An 18194-nucleotide genomic window follows, 5' to 3' on the forward strand; every position below is an offset into this window, starting at 1 on the left:
AGCAGCCACAACTGTACAGATCAGGATGTTGGTGCAAGGGGAAGAAGGGCTAACTCTTTCCTCACCTTTTAACCCTTTCTATGGCTGGTTTACAAAGGGGATGCCAATTTATTTGGAGTCTGCCATTGACAGCAGGTTGTCAATGTATGAAAAGGGTGAGGACATCCCCCCCCCCCATGCTGCTAGGTAGATTGAAGCAGCTGGTTTGTATGTAAAAGAGAGAGAAAATAGAGGTAATGTGGCTTCCATGTGAGAGGTGAAATACTGGGTAACTATGTAAGTGCTGAGAACATGAATGCAGCTCACTAATGTGTTTGGTGGGTATTTGGTGATTTTGTATTGTTTTGACTTATTGTATTTGTTGTATCTTTACTAGTTTTTAATTATTATTACGTGATATGCAGTTCACTGCTTGGGGTTTTTTGGACTGAAAAGTGGTATATTAATAAATCAGAACATAACACTCTTATGTTTCTGCTGGAAATCATCCTACAAAGCTCATATTTGCTTTGATTTTTTTTTTAAAAAAAATGCATTTGGAGGAGGCAAAAGAAATCACATGTGATCAGACACCCTCCTCCATGCTACTGCTGTGAATACATGAAGTTTCATACCAGCTACCCATCTGACTGTTCAACTCAGAACATCTGCTTTGTATGAAGAAGGTCCCAGGTTTTATCCCTGGCATCTCCAGATATGACTCAGAGAGACCCTCGTCTGAAATCCTAGAGAGGCATTGCCAGTCAGAGTGGACAATACTGAGACAGAAGAATTATCTGGTTTGGTATAAAGCAGCTTTCTTTGCTCCCAGGTCCCTAGAGAATCCTGGCTCTAGGGATTTGTTTGGATGATTATGGCAATGACAATAGTTCCTTCTCTCAACCATCTTTCTTATCCGCTATATGAGTCTATTTTACAAATGGGCAGGCAGATACAAACCCCCCCCCCAAAAAAAAAAACGTTTCCCCCCTCCCCCCATTTATTAATTTGTTGTTTTAATTTCTCAGGTGAGCTCTGTAAGACAAAAAAGAAACATCAGTTGCCCACCCAGCTGGGTGCTTTGGGAAATCTAAAGGTCACAAATAATGGATTAGCTTTTTTTTTTACCTATCGCCATGGCGACCGCTCACTTGCTCTTAAATGCAACTATAAAAGCTTCCCACTAATGTGTCTTGTGACCCTGAAAACTTTAGCCCACCCTCCTGACTTCTCTCACTTTCTTTTTTAACAAAGTGCCATTGTCTGGAGGAATCTGTGTTCTCAAAATATACAAAAGACACATGCAGAGGGGAACAAGAGGACTACAGAGAAGTCAAGAATTATGATTGACAGCCTCCTTTCTTAGACACCAAAGACCTATCTGAGCATTAAAGGGATGTGTGTGTGCTCATGGGGCGTAGTGTGTGTTTAGGGCAGGCCGGGGCATATGCGCCACTCCCAGTGACTATGTCCCTATTCAGTGCAGGAAGTTCTGAAGGTGGCTTCAAAATGCATCCATGTGAATGTGCTTAGAAACTGCCACCCAAGGGATAACCCTCACCTCTTTCTTCCTCCTTCCCTGCTTTGCACGAATGCATGCAAACAAGCACACAAGCACACTTGCCCTCCAATATATTCCACTTGGATCAATATATTCCAACGTAGGGAGGAATGCAACATAGCATTAAGAAGTTTGCTCCACCGCGCAAGCATTTCCTCGCACTGTGCATGGGATTTCCTGACCTCCTCAGAGCGAGTTTGGGGGTGTGTGCATCAAGGGGTGAGGATAGAGAGGGAAAGCCCTGTTACACTAGTGGAAGTCCTTGCACAGGGTTCCATTGGCAGACTTCATTAGTTGAATCCTACCCATATCCTGTAGCTCAGTTTCGCTTTGCCTATAGAATGTCCCTGGTTTGTTCCCTGGCAGCATTTCTGGGTAGCACTGGGAAAGGGCCCTGCCCCCAATACTGGAGAGCTGCTGCCTGTCAGTGTTGACATTACTAAGCTAGGTGGACCAATAGTCTGACTCTATATAAGGCAACTTCCTACATTCCTGTTCCCCTTGACTTTATTATTATTATTTTTGATAATTTGGTGGAAAATGTCACTTACTACAATCTTCTCTCTCTCTCTCTCTCTCTCTCTCTCTCTCTCTCTCTCTCTCTCTCTCTCTTATGGCACAATTCCCCCCAATCTTCCTCACAGCATCTTTCTAAGCATTTGGAAGTCAGTATCACATGCACCTCTTGATCTTTCTTTGTCTAGGCCAAAACTGACCAAACTCTTGCCATCTCTGGTTAAATGTTTTCCCAATGGTCGCCGTAATACCCCCTGCCCTTCATTAAAAGATGCACAACTCCTTAAACAACAACAATAATGGTTTCTTTTTTTAAAAAAAAAGGTATCACCTGTTTCTTGGTAAAATTTGCATATGTCACAACATGTTGTTCAAAACCCAGAAATTTCTTGACTGAATATAAAATATTCAAGTAGTGAAAATAGCCTTGAGGTGTTGGGTTGATTTCATACTGTTGCTATGGAGACGGTTGATAAGTATGGCTTCCAGTTTCTCACCCTTACATATTCCTGCCTTGGGTTTTAGGTATATACTGCATAATCAAAATAGGGAAGAGTGGGCTATAATTTGAACCAGGAATCGCCAGGCCTGTTATTTGTTTCTATTACCAGAATAATTCACATAGCTAGCAGAATTAGCACAACCAGGTATTTTCCCTTCTCTGCTTGCCAAGTGGATGAATATGTTTGATCTGCAGAATCTCTCTCTTTATGTATCAGTAACAAAGATCAAGGATCTTTGATCAAGGATCTAGTGGGATTTGCAGGGGCTTGGACTACATGCCCCTTGGTATCCATTCCAACTCCACAATTCTGTGATTCTATGAATGGTAGAGATGTGTAAGATGAGTTTTAGGTATATAAAATCTAAAATGGGGCACTCCTCCTTACAGCAGTTGCACTGGCTGCTGGTTTGTTTCTGGGCACAATTCAAAGTGTTGGTTATGACCTACTGTCAGTCTTCAAGGAATTGACTCCCCCCCCCCTTAGTCATAGATTAGCAGAACAAAGGAAAAGGAGTCTTCTTACCAGTTAGAAACTTTAATACTCACAGCGAGAAAACAAAGAACCCCTCTCCTAGGAATGGCAGTGCTCTCAATGAAGAATTCCACCCCCTTACATCCCTAGTCACCCACATCACTCCTACGTCTTGTAACCTGAGCTTATACCCTCTGTGCTTTCTGTTCTGCCACTTTCTCAGCCCTTCTTGACCTTGGGGAGAGTGGATGAATGCTTTCCAGAGACAGTGACTCTGTTAACTCCTTCCCTCCCAGTGTTTCTTCTCCTACTGCTCCCCATCCAGTATTTCCCAGCTTCTGCCTTCTGAACTATGTCCCTCTGCAAGCCACTGTTCCAAATCTATACTGTCCTCCTGCTCCTGGGAAGATTCAGGATCCTGATCAGGGGCAGGGGGAGGGGGAGGCTCCCACCATTACTCCTCAGTCCAGCCATCCTCAGCATGGTCCCTTACACCTACAGAGCTTGGGTTCAGGCTATCAGAAGGACAATTATCTCCCTAGATGAGTCTGCTCAGACTTTGAGAACTTTTGGGGAAGCCTCTCTCTTGCCCTCACCACCTTTATAGGCAACTTTTGTGAGGAGTCAAGAGAGGACCTTATTGGTGGCTTTTCCCAGATTGTGGAACTCCCTCCTATGGGATGTTCAGCTGGCCCCTTCTCTGCTTTCCTGTTGCCAGCAGGTGAAGAAGACCTGTTTGTTCCAACAGTAATTGACTGTCATGGCAGGAAGACTGTCATGGTCTTCTCAGGGTGAGTGTTGTGTTCTCTCTCTCTCTCTCTCTCTCTCTCTCTCTGTGTGTGTGTGTGTGTGTGTGTGTGTGAAATGGTTTTAAGTATTTTCAGTGCCATATTTAATAGGGTTACTGATTTAATTGTGCATACATGTGTAGTTAGATAGTGTTTTCAGTTTTATCTGTTTTAATTTATGCTGTGAGCCCTATTGGGTGCTGCACTGGAGAAAAGGGCAGGATATAAATTAAGTAAAAAATATAAATGAGCTTTCAGTAGCACACCTTGCACACACTTGAAAAGTACCCCCAGGTATCTTCCCCCTCCCCCCCCCATAGAGGTTTTGGGAAATTCACCTCCCTATTTCTCCATATCTTTCTGCATGGCACAATACAGGCTAATGGAACAGTGTTGTTCCTTTACTTTAGATGGGTAAACTGCAAGGAGGAAGGATATGGCCCACCCTTGTTCAGCACCAGGATGTCTTCTCTCAATCTGCCATTTCACCCTTGCTCTGCTCTCATGCAAGCTAATGAAGCAAAATTCTTCTATTAGTTTGGACCTGCGGGAGTAGGGTACCTTTCATGAGTGAAGTTAGTGATTCTTCTCCAACTCCAATGTAACTGGGGGGGGTGTGAAGAGAGGGGTTGAAATGCTTGCCTCTCTTTTAGCAAGTCTCCAAAGTTCTTTTATGAGCCTGGTTTGGAAGACGTTTGCTGGCATCTCTAGTAAATGGGGCACCTGGATGTGTGCATGGGAAGGGTCAATTGAAACCTTGGGCCAGTCAATATCTTTCAGCATGAACTAATAATGTACAGCCTTCTTAAACCTGTTGCCCTCTAGATGTCCTGGACAACAACTCCCATCAGCCCCAGCCAGCACATCCCTAGCTTCCTTTAACAGGCACCTCTGGGTCCTCTGAAAAACAGTTCGACAACCACAGCAGCACAGCAAAGTCTGGCCTTTCTTGTTCTGCTGGAACCCAGTTCCATTCCATTCAGAATGTAGATTGGTCCCTTCAGACCTGGCAGGTTTTGGTTAGCTTTCATCGTGAATAAGCTGTCTGCAGTTCCACGCTGAGCTGCTGGCTCTTTTTTACATGAGACTCGAGGACTGTCTTATGCACCCCAATGCACATTTTTAAATGTCTGCTGGGACGTATTGAAAAGCTGTTGTCTGGCAATGGACTAAATTTCTCACCTTGTCTGGAATAAAGCCAACAGGGATTAATTTCTTTAGAAGATTCCCCCCTCCCTTTTTTAAGCAGGAGAAAATTATGGATTATTGTCTGGATTGTTGAGAGGACTTGGGCACCAGGAGGAACTACTGTTATAATTAAAAAGAGAGAGAAAGAGACTGAAATCCATAAACTGAGCTAGATGGGTGGGAGACAGCTGTTTGAGTTGGAACAGTGGGAATGGGAAATTGGTCCCTCTTTGGCACCTGAGAAGCAGTAATCTATGACTTTTTTCTCCTCTGGGGTTTCAAATCATAAATGTTGGAGAGTGTGGAATTATGCTATCCCCAAGCCAAGGAGATAAGTAACTATACCAGGGGTTGGCATACCTCGCCTGGGCCGGTTCACTCCAGCAGAGATCCCTCCGTGGGCCGGATTGCGCGCCCTTGATTTCTGACATTTGCGTGGATGCGATTTTCGGCATCTGCGTATGCGCAGATGCAGTTTCCGACACCACGGAAGTGAGTCTCCACACAGCTCTGTGCCGGTTTAGCTGCTTGTGGCCCATGGGCCTTAGGTTGCCTACGCCTGAACTATACAATCTTTAGAATACATCTGAAGGCAGCCCTGTATGGGGAAGCTTTTTAATGTTTTACTATGTTTTTATATATTGGACGCGGGTGGCGCTGTGGGTTAAACCACAGAGCCTAGGACTTGCTGATCAGAAGGTCAGCGGTTCGAATCCCCGCGACAGGGTGAGCTCCCGTTGCTCAGTCCCAGCTCCTGCCAACCTAGCAGTTCGAAAGCACGAAGTGCAAGTAGATAAATAGGTACTTGCTCCAGCGGGAAGGTAAACGGCGTTTCCATGTGCTGCTCTGGTTCGCCAGAAGCGGCTTAGTCATGCTGGCCACATGACCTGGAAGCTGTACGCCGGCTCCCTCGGCCAATAAAGCGAGATGAGTGCTGCAACCCCAGAGTCGGTCACGACTGGACCTAATGGTCAGGGGTCCCTTTACCTTTTTATGTTTTTATATAGGGACGCGGGTGGCTCTGTGGGCTAAATCACAGAGCCTAGGACTTGCCGATCTGAAGGTCGGTGGTTTGAATCCCCATGATGGGGTGAGCTCCCGTTGCTAGGTCCCTGCTCCTGCCAACCTAGCAGTTCAAAAGCATGTCAAAGTGCAAATAGATGAATAGGTACCGCTCCGGCGGGAAGGTAAACGGTGTTTCCATGTGCTGCTCTGGTTCACCAGAAGCAGTTTAGTCATGCTGGCCACATGACCCGGAAGCTGTACGCCGGCTCCCTTGGCCAATAAAGCGAGATGAGTGCCGCAATCCCAGAGTCGGCCACGACTGGACCTAATGGTCAGGGGTCCCTTTACCTTTACCTTTTTATGTTTTTATATATGTTGGAAACTGCTCCGAGTAAGTGGGGCAACCCACTCAGATGTGCGGGCTATAAATATTGTTGTTGTAATTAAATAGGACGTCCCTATTTTCATCAGAGAAATGTGGAAGGGTATGTCAGTGATGCTGCAGTGCTAGATATCTTGGCCTGCCCCCTTCCCCTCCTAAGATAATTTAGAGGCAGTGGTGGCTGATGCCTTTTAGGGAATGGTGGGCAGAAGGCAGGGAGTCTACTGACAGGTGGAGCCGGAGCCCATGAGAGGCAAAGCCAATTAATTCTTGTTTTGGCCTCATCCTTTCCCCTGAATGAAGGCATCACATCATTTGCTTCTTCACACAGGAGGCAGTGAGGTCCACCAACTTGGGTGGCTTTAAAAAGGATTAGACAAATTCATGGAGGAGGAGAGAGCTACAAGTGGCTACCAGCCATGATGGTTACTGTCTGCCTTCATAGTCAGAGGCACTGATGCTTCTGAAGACCAGTTGCTGGAAACCACAGGAGGGGAGAGAGCTCGTGCTTGGATCCTGCTTGTGGGTTTCCCTTTGTGGCATCTGATTGGCTACTGTGAGGGCAGGATCCTGGACTAGATGGGCCATGGGCCTGATCCAGCAGTCTCACCTTATGTTCTTATCAAGTTAAGGAGGAGGAGGCCAACAGCCAGTGCCTCCCCTTAAAGGATGAGCTGATAAGATGGCCTTCTTCCCAGGCTGCTTAGGACTTCCAATAGCCAGCCCATGAATCATACTTGAAAAAGCACATGATACAATAAGGCAGCCTTCACCAATCTGGTATCCTCCAGGTGTTCTGAACTACAACTCCCATCAGCCTCAGCCAGCACAGTCAGGCTGTGGGGCTAATGGTAGTTGCAGCCCAGGATGTCTGAAAAGTGATAGGTTGGTGAAAGCTAGAGCAAGGGAGCCATGTACCATTTGAAGCTTTAGCACCAGCATTCTGCACCCACTGGAAGTTTTTGAGTGGTCTTCAAGGGCAACCCCACTCAGATCATGCTATAGGAGTCCAATCAAGATACAATATAACATAAGCATGTAAGACCAAGGTCTGCACTGAATAGTGCACTTCTCCTTTGAAGCTCCACTGCAGCTATAAGGGTAAAAATTATATATCAAGTTTCTAGTTAAGAGGGAAATCATTTTCTGGAGGCTTTTCTGCTTTATGACCCTGGACTTCAACCCACCCCTCCATTTTCATCTCCTGCCCCCACCCACCACCCATAAAATAAAACTGTCCTTTACTCGGCACGGAAGGGAACCTTATTAACCTGAAATATATTCTGGACGGGCAACCTGGGAGCCTTTAATAACATTTTAGTCTGCTGTCTCAGTGCTTAACGCCACAGCATTTTAAACATGTTTTTTTGGCTCAGGCTCCTTCCTGAAGTGCTTTTTAACAATATTTTAGCAGCCTAAGCTGTCTCAGGCGGCCAACGAACACTTGTTGCTGGAAATAACGTTTTCCTTGGTAACATCTCTGCATCATTGTGACATGTTTAACTTTTAAAAAATTGTTTTGTATGTGGCTTGTTTTTTAAATTGGAACCAGAAGATAAATTTTCAGATAAGGGGGCGTTGCTGGAACCCGTTTCCCTCCTCCCTCCCTTTCCCTCATTCCATCCCAGAATAAGCAGTGTGAAATAATCTGAGTGGAGCAACCAATGAGTGTTGGGAAGCAGCTTTTTTATATTTTTTTAACCTGCTTTAATTGCTTTTTGCCAGGGCTGGGGATATTTATGGGTTCGGAGATTGCCAAGTTATTTATTAGATGGAGGATCTGGGGATAGACTAATATAAATCACTTAGGCCTGTATTGAATATACCAGACACTCAGTAATTTAAAAAGCTTTAATAAAAATGCTAAAATATGAGACTTGTCTTTGGCTGTAATGAGACTCAGTTATCATGTTTTTATCAGCGATTTTAGGCCGTATTATTTTATATTTTGCACAAAGCAACGGGAATGTGGGCAGGGCCTTCTAAAGCAACCCAGCCATAACCTTGATTCTTCATCAGCAAAGGAAGACATAAGTTCTGGCTTGTGAGCATTGGAGGATTTTGACACATGCCTAAGTGCGCATACACGCGCACACACCAGTAGCATTAACAAATGCATATTTTCCAGCATGTCACAGAAGAAAACCGAGGCATACTTACAAAATGCAGGGATCAGTCTTTTTCTCTAGTCAGTGTCACTGTTGCCTATGATCCTTCCTAAGTCCTTTCCATCTTGTTACTGCATTATTCTCTATGTGTGCATTTTTACAAAAACAGCAATACATATATAAACACATGTTGCGGGCATGTTTTCCCACTAAAAATCCACATTTGTGAATTTGCCCCCCCCCCCAAATGCACACTTTAAAACACATGTAATCTCAAAACATGCATTTTTAATATGTAGGTGTCTTTGAGCCAAGAACTGCAGAAATTGGAGAAGTACAAAATACAAAAGGTAATTACTTTCTGCTTTGTGCTTTAGTCCAGCAGGTGCAAACCAGCTCAGTTCAAACTGGAATTTGCAAATAACATTCCTGCATAAAGCCACTCCCGACCTAAGGAGGGGGGGGTTGTGGGCTCATGCCCCCGTCTACATTCTCGCGGGGCTGGCTTCCACCCCGCGGGACTCAGGGATTCCCCACTCCAATTATTATTCATTACCGGGTGGTCATCCAATTGGGCAAGAATGACCTGGCTTACAGAAAGGGTGTGGACTTAATGTGGAATATTTTCAATGACCTGGAGGAGTTGCGGGCCTCTTATTTGAATCTGACAATTATCTGGTCATCTCTGCTTGAGAGGCGCTGTTGGTGGGACGCCACAAATCCTGTGGCTGTGAATAAGGCCAGGAGGATCCTGGAGCGCTCGGTGGCGCGTAGAGTGGCTGCGATGGGTGGGCGGGTCATTGAGCACCCATGCATCCAGTTTAGCAAGGAAGCACTCTACCGCGGGGATGGCGTGCATCTATCCGATGCTGGTAACGATATTTGGCTGGCTGACATTTTTCAGGGGATCAGGGATTGGTTACAGGTCTGAGGGTATTGGCTGCGAGCTTGGCTCGTGTGGCGGTAGGCATTGGCAGGGGTATTGTTATGCAAATGAAGTCGGGGGGGAGGAGCGCCATCACCTCCCCCAAATCTTGAAGGGTAGTTCGTTAAAGGACTCCGGGGGGCGTCGTCTCGTCCGAAACCTACGGAGGCTAGGGCCTAAAGCGCGCTCCCGAGCGGTAACCCCTTGGGGAGCGCCTAGGGATGTGCATCTCGGGGGCTCCTCCTGTTGGTGCTTAACCCTTCCCGGTTAGACTGGATAGTCTGTTAGGGCCAATGCCTAAATCCAATACCACTCTTACCTGTAATCAATAAAGCTGTGGCCATTTTCGCCCATTCACCTAAATTCTGGTGTCCGGTGTCTTTATTTACTCCGTCTGTGGGAGGGGGCGGGAATTGTCACACAACCGCTACTTACCAATGACCTTGGCTCACTCCATCTCTGTGCATAGTGGGAGACTCTTGTGTGTTTGCTTTGCAATGTGTTCATGGACTATCCTCCACTAATTTTAAAACCAAGAGTTGGATTGTTTGATGGGTTAAAGATATAATTCAGAGGTAGGGGACCTCAGACATGGGGGCTGAATGTGGGCTTCCAGGCCTCTCTGTATGGCCCCTGGGTCTGCCCCCCACCCCCATGCAAAACCCCACTCAGGCCTTGTTTTGCATCCTCCTTGAGTGCTTTTGCTTGGCTACAATGCACTTTTGAATTCTAGCAATGCTTTTTGATTGCCTGGGTGTTAGATAGAGAGTGAAGTGTGAATGTGGTATGTAGCCTTCATAAAGCTGTTCAGTATGGAATGTGCCGCCATAGCTGAAAAATACCCCACCCCAGTATAAAGCAAGCATCCGAACTTGTGGCCTGGCTTTTCTCAGGCATCCTTTTGTACAGATCTAAAGCACATAGTAAGAATCTGAGACTTTGATCATGTTCACACCATATGTTCAAAGCACAGTGTTATCACTTTAGATTGTTATGGCTTTCCTCCAAAGAGTTATGGGATCTGTAGTTTTTTTCAGGCTGCTAAGAGGGGCTAGGAGACACTTAGCTGCTTCCAGAAGTGTAGTCCCAGAGTCGTTTAATTGTCAACCTCTCTTCACAGGGAACTCTGGGAAATGTAGTTCAGCAAAGAGAATGGGGTATTTGTGTGTGTGTCCTAATCTAAGATTACCAGATGTCCCTGTTTCCTGGGGACAGCCCCCAGATTTACAAATCAGTCCCCATACAAAATCCATTGAAGTTGAAAAGTGTCCCTGGATTCATTGAAAAAAAATCTGGTAACCTTATCCCAGGCATAGGCAAACTTGGCCCTCCCGATGTTTTGGGACTAAAACTCTCATGATCCCTAGCTAACAGGACCCGTGGTCAGGGATGATGGGAACTGTAGTCCCAAAACATCTGGAAGGCTGAGTTTGCCTATGCCTGCCTTATCCTAATCCCTCTCAGCACACTTGACAAACTACAACTCCCAGAATCCTTTGGAGGAAGTCATGTTTAAAGTGGAATCATAGGGCTTTCAATGAAAGTGGCCTTTAAGCCTTTCTTTAAAAAAAACAAAAAACTGTTCCAACCATCAACCATATTATATAATGAATAATGCAACGTCAGAAAAGCAAAGTGGAATGTGGAGGTGCAATTGTGACAGATGCTCCTTCTCCAGCCCATCTCTCCTGACCCAGCAGGCCAAACTCCTACTGAGCAAGGGTTGCTGACACACAGAGATGCTCAGATGGTACTCAGGGCTCGCCTCCACCTTGCCTTGCTTTGCCTCGCCTCTCCCTCTCCTCACCTCCTAATCAGCGGGAGGCCTGTTCTAGGGAAGAGCAGGACTATGTGGGAGAAGGAAGAGGATGTGCATGGGTGGTTGCCAGGCAACAACCCATACATGTTTTCATCAATTTCTTCCCTCCCTCCCCTAGCACTGGGTCATCATCACTGTGCCTGGACTGTGGATGGGACCAGGATGTCCAGATTCAGAGGGACGTGGCGGGGGGGGGGGCTTTGACACTCCCGCAGGGGAGGGGAATAGTGGCATGTTCACCTTGTAGCACAGGAATAGCACCCGGTACCTTCCCCAGCATTTCACATAGAAATGTAAGGAGGCCATGCTTGCTAGCAGCACTATTTCAGTGGTGATTATCTCAGCTTCCGTCCTGTTATTCTACGCTGCTGAAGGCTCTGTTTGTTATTCGGAGTATTTTTAGCTCACCCTTCAGTTTTGTTCAACAGCTGGGGTAGCTCAGTTGGTAGACCGTGAGACGCTCAATCTTGGTTGTGGGGTTGAGGCCCATGCTGGGCAAAAGATTCCTGCATCACAGGGGGTTGGACTAGATGATCCTCGTAGTCCCTTTCAACTCTACAGTTCTATGATTTCCAGGGCAGTTTATAATCCACCCCCTACACACACACACACACACACACACACACACAAAATGAATAAAATAACATGTAAATATGATAAGCTAACATAAAAGCAGCAAAGAACAGTCAGGAAGATTAAAACTGCACGTAAAAAACTTAATGAAGTATAAAGTTATCTTCCCCTAGTGCTCAAAAGGCAATAAATAGGGTAAGCAGCAGGGAAGACTCTTTGGTGATGGCCCCTGCTGGAGCCACACAAACCGATTTAAGATCTTAATGTATCTGTAGGAATGTGAAGTTAACTCTGCCTATATTTTGCTTCCCTTCTCAACTTAATTATTTTCTTTATTTATTACATTTGTGTCCTGCTTTTCCTCCAAGGAGCTCAAGGTGACATGAATGGTTCTCCCTGTTTTATCCTCACAACAACCCTGTGAGATGGGTTAGGTTGAGAGGCAGAGACTGGCGAAGGTCACCCAGTGAGTTTCATGGCTGGGTGGGGATTTGAACCCAAGCCTCCCAGGCCTTGAACTAATGTGAGAAGACATTGTGGTTTTGTCTCCCCACCCCACTTCCCTGTACTCCACTCTGCAGGTTATCATGATTAGATGGATTTAAACACCATGCAGTGATGTGATCATATTTGCACCATGATTTTGTTCTTTGATTTAATCTATGTGCATATGCACTCATGCATATCTGTAACTAGCAATGTTTTTTTTTTAAAGAGATGTGCCACATTGCACATGTGTAGTGGTCTGAACACAGGGAATTAAAATTAAATAAAATAAATATAGAAAAAAGAGCTATTTGTTAACCCTTTGGAGCTGATCTGCAAACAGATCCAGCCCATTCAGAACCCCCAAATTTGGGCCAGAGATTCAGATGAGAGTTTTGTGAGCAACCCTGTGTGAAACCCGTGCACCTCGTGTGCATTAAATATGGGGAAAGCTGCGAACAAAGCTATGAATACGCATGCTGAGAGATGCTCGGGAAACAATCATTATAAACCACCGGAGCACAGCTTGAGTGGTTTGTGATGTCACTAGAATCATGGCGTGTATTTATATCCTTGCAATTCACAATAATTTGTTCTCATTCCCTATCATCTCCTTTCACAAAATACAACATAGGGGAGAAAAGCAATCATAAATAGAATGGGATCTGATCTGACATGACATGATATAATGTATTATCTAAGTGGGGGCATTCAGAAGGGGAATTCAAGAGCTGCGGCCCATCAGCACAGGTACAGCTTGATGTGCTACAATACAAAGATGTTGCCTGCGATTTGCATTTTTTCCGAGCCTTTGTCTCTATGTTATTATTTTGCTCACTGTAAAGAGCCAGATATTGGGCACTACCCAGCTTAACAGATATGCTAGGGTAAATTTCTCTGCTTGCATATTAGAACTTCCCCTGCCTCTCTTTTCTCCATGTGCTCCCTTGCCCCCTCCTTCCCCACTCAGATCCACTCAGGAGGGTTGGGGGGGGGACCCAGAACAAATGTAAGTGGGGGGGGATCTTACTATGTGCTTTAAAGGTAAAGGTAAAGGGACCCCTGACCATTAGGTCCAGTCATGGCCGACTATGGGGTTGCGGCACTCATCTTGCTATATTGGCCGAGAGAGCCAGCGTACAGCTTCTGGGTCATGTGGCCAGCATGACTAAGCTGCTTCTGGCGAACCAGAGCAGTGCACGCCATTTACCTTCCTGCCGGAGCAGTACCTATTTATCTACTTGCACTTTGATGTGCTTTCGAACTGCTAGGTTGGCAGGAGCAGGGACTGAGCAACGGGAGCTCACCCCATTACGGGGATTCGAACCGCCAACCTTCTGATCGGCAAGTCCTAAGCTCTGTGGTTTAACCCACAGCGCCACCCGCATCCCACTATATGCTGTAGGCCTATATAAAAGTTATCTTCAGAGTACCTGTGATAAGCTGGGGACACAGACGGGGACGTTTGATTTAAACAATGGTTGGGGAACCTTTTTCCATCTAGAGGGCCACATTTCCTCCATAGCAACCTTCTGGGGGCCACATGCACATGCACTCAACACTTACACATCCCTCTTTGTCCACCAGGCAAGCGAGAAGCGAGAAGAGTTCAAGAGCACATTCTAGCCAGTACAAAGAAGGAGGTTGCAAAGCAAGGCTGGTGTGGGTTGTGGTCTGGGGAGGCTCCCAACGGCCAGGTAGAAGCCAGGAAGTCTGCCCCAAGTGTCAGGTTTCCCATTGCTGAATTTTATCTGTAACCTAATGATTTGGGGAGGGACGTGGGTGGCGCTGTGGGTAAAACCTCAGCACCTAGGACTTGCTGATCGCATGGTCGGCGGTTCGAATCCCCGCGGCGGGGTGAGCTCCCACCGTTCGGTCCCAGCTCCTGCCCACCTAGCAGTTTGAAAGCACAATTAAGTGCAAGTAGACAAATAGGTACCGCTTTCTAGCGGGAAGGTAAACGGCGTTTCGTGTGCTGCTCTGGTGCCGGTTCGCCGGAGCAGCTTCGTCACGCTGGCCACGTGACCCGGAAGTGTCTGTGGACAGCGCTGGCTCCCGGCCTATAGAGTGAGATGAGCACACAACCCTAGAGTCTGTCAAGACTGGCCCGTACGGGCAGGGGTACCTTTACCTTTACCTAATGATTTGGGGGTGGGAGAGGAGTTTCATCTGCAGCCAAAATTCCTTCTACTAGCAGGTTTATTTAGCTGCATAGCTCTTCTACCATAGATCTTCTACCAAAATCATAGTGACAGAAGGGCACATATCTAACCCACCATCTTTCCTTTTTGATTCTGGGGCTGATGCAATATTCAATACATCATCATAGAATTGCTGGGGGCCTAGCGAACCATTGTGTCCAGCTTCCTCTTTGCTGCAGGCAACCCAGACTCAGAGCACCCCCAGCAGACATCTGTCCAGCTTCTTGCTTTGACTCCAAGACCCATCATCCCCAACATCAAGAGAGAAGCATGTCGGCTACTACTGACCCAAACAAGAAACATGATTTAATTAATGGAGGAAACAAGCACGAAACATTTGGCTTCCCTTGACTCTTTTGAGTTAGAAAACCATCCAAAATCAACCCCTGATTTTTAAACTAAAGGCTGTCATGTGTCTCTTTGCTGCTGTTCTCTCAGGAACCTGTGTGTTTTGTTTAAGTTTTGGACAGATCTGTCTTGCAGTCCATACTTGAATTCCTTAGACATGGGGAGCATTAATTGTGTCTTTATTCCAGAATCAGTGCTCTGAGTCTGCATAAGGTAGTGTTTATGGTTTCTACTCTCTGTGTCATAGTCCTGATCCCTACATTGCTATATACAGGGTCGGCCCACCCATGAGGCAAGGTGGGGTTGCTGCCTCAGCTGGCAGGATTCACTGGGGTAGCAGATCCCAATGCCAATCTTTCTTTCCCTCTTTGTTCCTGATGTAGATCTTCCCTCACCCCTTCTTCCCTGGCGGGGAGGGCAGCACAAGTTTGGGGTCCATCTTAGATGTCAAAATGTCTTGGGCCAGCCCAGCTTACATAGCACAAGGGAGGGACTAACTCAGCCTACAACTCCTTCTTGGAACTTTGTCTACATTGAAATACTTTATTGTCACTTGTACAACTTGTATACAGTGAGATTACACGAGCACCCCCCCACTCACCTCTCTTAGTCTTAATTCCCCTCGTTTACTCACGCACACCCACCAACCCAAAAGTCAGTTGCCCTGACTCTACATAAAGACCTCATGGCTACAACACAAGCCTAGTTTGTGTGCCCACATCTGTGTTTGTTTAATATATTTCCTTGTTCCTCTCACCAACTGTTTTCTGTAACATCTCCCCTAGCAAAGAGGTCTGGAGGACTTGAAAGCTGACCACGCTTTGGTGTTATTTGGGCTGATTCCAAGAAATGCATTGCTTAACTGTGAACTTTGATATTTTCTTGTTCTTGTGGACCAACATAGCCAACTTTGCATGCAATGTACAGCCAATTAGCATCCTGGCTTCATTTGGAATTGTACACTGAATCTATTCTCCTCTCTTCTGAGTACAGGCAGTAGAATTAAGTGCAAAAAGTTGTTGAGTCATGCACCAGACCATTAGGTCTGCATGAGGACTGAGAGGTTGTTTACTTTTCTCTCTCTTTTTAGAAAACAGATACTATTTTCACTAATGTACAGTGGTACCTCTGGTTATGAACTTAATTCATTCCGGAGGTCCATTCTTTTCCTGAGACGTGCTTCCGCTAATGGGGTCTCCTGCTGCTCACGCGCCTCTGGCATGCGATTTCCTGGGGCAAAAGTTTGCAACCAGGAGCAGCTACTTCTGGGTTAGCAGAGTTCGTAACCCAAAGCGTTTGTAACCAGAAGCGTTCGTAACCAGAGGTACCACTGTATGCATTGGGGGGCATGCTGTAGTTGCTAGGGGAAGTGCATCACAAAATTTGGCATTCTGCGGATTTTGAAGGACCATTGTCCTTTGGTTTGCATCTTGGCTCAGGACATGTGAATTAGGTTGTTTCACTGTGAACTGAGTGAATTTCTCCCCTGTCCCTCGGGGTACCTAACGTGGTGTCCTCCAGATGTTGTGGCCTCAACCAGCACAAGATGATGGGAATTACAGTCCTGTGGCATCATGTTCGCTACCCTTGCTCTGCGGAGTTGTGATACTCCTGTACGAAGGTGAAATCCAATAACTTGCATCTCTTAAAAAAGGGTCACACCTGAGATCCCCTCCCTAATCTTCCGCGCCAGGAGGTGGCTGCTATCGAGTGCTTTTGTCTGTGTCCCCTATCAGAGCTGGCTTGCTCTTCACCTTGCCTGTGGTGATGCTGGACTTTATCTTCCATGTCTGAACTTGTAATCCTGGATTATCTCCTTCATTTAAATATACACCTCAAACTTGTTCAGTCGTGCGGAGTTCTTGATGCGGCTCTATCCATGGACTTTGGTTTCAGCCCGGAGGGGGAACCAACCTTCCCCCTCAACAAGATTCTTATTCCTTTCTACGGCCGTCATGATGTGAATGTGAGATACCAAGGACATAATAACTTCCATAGCAACCAACTGTGAAGACACAAACAAGAGATTATGATTCAGGTGGGGAATAAACAGCGGAGACGCAGATGAATCCTTGAAGAACATGTTTTCGCGCCAGTGTCCTTTGTAATAAAGAACCAGTGAACAGAAATATAGGGGAAATGTAGATTCAAAAGGGCTGAATCATTTCTCTCCATAGGTTGTTTTTCAGCTTTCCACAAGACATCAGCTGTCCTTTAAATATGCTGTGCGCTATATTGCCAGGAGCAGACTAACAGATTGAAAGCTAAAGTCTCTCTCCCCCTTCCTTCCTTCCTTCCCTCCCCCAAATCTTTCGAGATATTTTAAAATGCTTTTAATTCCTTCCCTCAAAAGGCAAGGTGTATGGTTGGGGTGGAGGGGATACTGTAAAAGGAAAAGGGTGAAAAGGAACTCAACTTTTAGAAGACATTCACATTGACAGCTGTGTGCTATTTTGTAGAACTGTATCACTGAATCTGTATAGAGTCTAGATTGGGGGTGGAATCTGTCCCCCCCAGAAGCTCAGCCCCGGCTGTAAGCTTGGAGTGGATAGAAGCAATGTTCACAGTTCTATGGACTGAGGATTGCAGAAGCCCCCAAAATATCACATATCCATGTGTTCCTGATTCTTTGCAGCACATTTTCAGGCCTCTGGTGTTCATTGCCAACATCAAATAGACAGAGGGAGGGTTGGAATCTTAAATACAGAGGGAATGTTGGATATCAGACACTTTGAGTTTGTTTCTACCCAAAGGTCCAGTTAGACTCTCCACTGTGTAGTTACCTGGTTGCTGGTGTGTCATGACAGGGCCTCCTGCATAGTGGCTCCCATTTGTAGAATGCCCTCCCTAGTGAAGTGTGTTTGTTTCCCGTGCTATTAATCTTTAGGGAGAATCCAAACACAATCCTGTTTGACTGGGTTTCTGGTAGCTCAATGATTTGTTCCTGGCAATCGTGAAATTATTTGCTGTGAGAGCAGGTGATAGCTTTTTAAGAAGTTTTTAGATGATTGCTTTTAATCTGTTCTCAGAAGTTGTAATTGTTTTGTGTTATTGCCCTTTTGGATGCCCTCAAAGGTGCCTGTACTGTGCATTTGCTATTCCAGCATAATATTGTAAAGTAGTAAGCTGGAGTCCTGAAAGCTTTAATCATATTCTGCTAGGGTCAGCACTAGTGCAGGAATGCAAAAGAGAAAGCTCCTAACCTATGACTGACAAGTGGTTGTCTTCTTGACCCCAGTTGGTTAAGTCAAATGCTTTGACTTTGACAGGCAGGGTCACAAGACTACAGCTGCACCTGCAGTCTCATAACTCATCCCTCTGACCCTTAGGGGAGGTCC

The 18194-nt window shown here is 45.9% G+C and overlaps 1 protein-coding gene across 5 annotated transcripts in view; it reads left to right on the top strand.

Annotated features, from left to right (window-relative positions):
• Window positions 1-18194, top strand: part of OPCML (opioid binding protein/cell adhesion molecule like) — a 755600-nt gene that overhangs the window by 655228 nt on the left and 82178 nt on the right. The gene's annotated exons all lie outside the window — the stretch shown is intronic.

Source organism: Podarcis bocagei, assembly GCF_964188305.1.
Source record: "Podarcis bocagei genome assembly, chromosome: 15".
Lineage (NCBI taxonomy): Eukaryota > Metazoa > Chordata > Lepidosauria > Squamata > Lacertidae > Podarcis > Podarcis bocagei.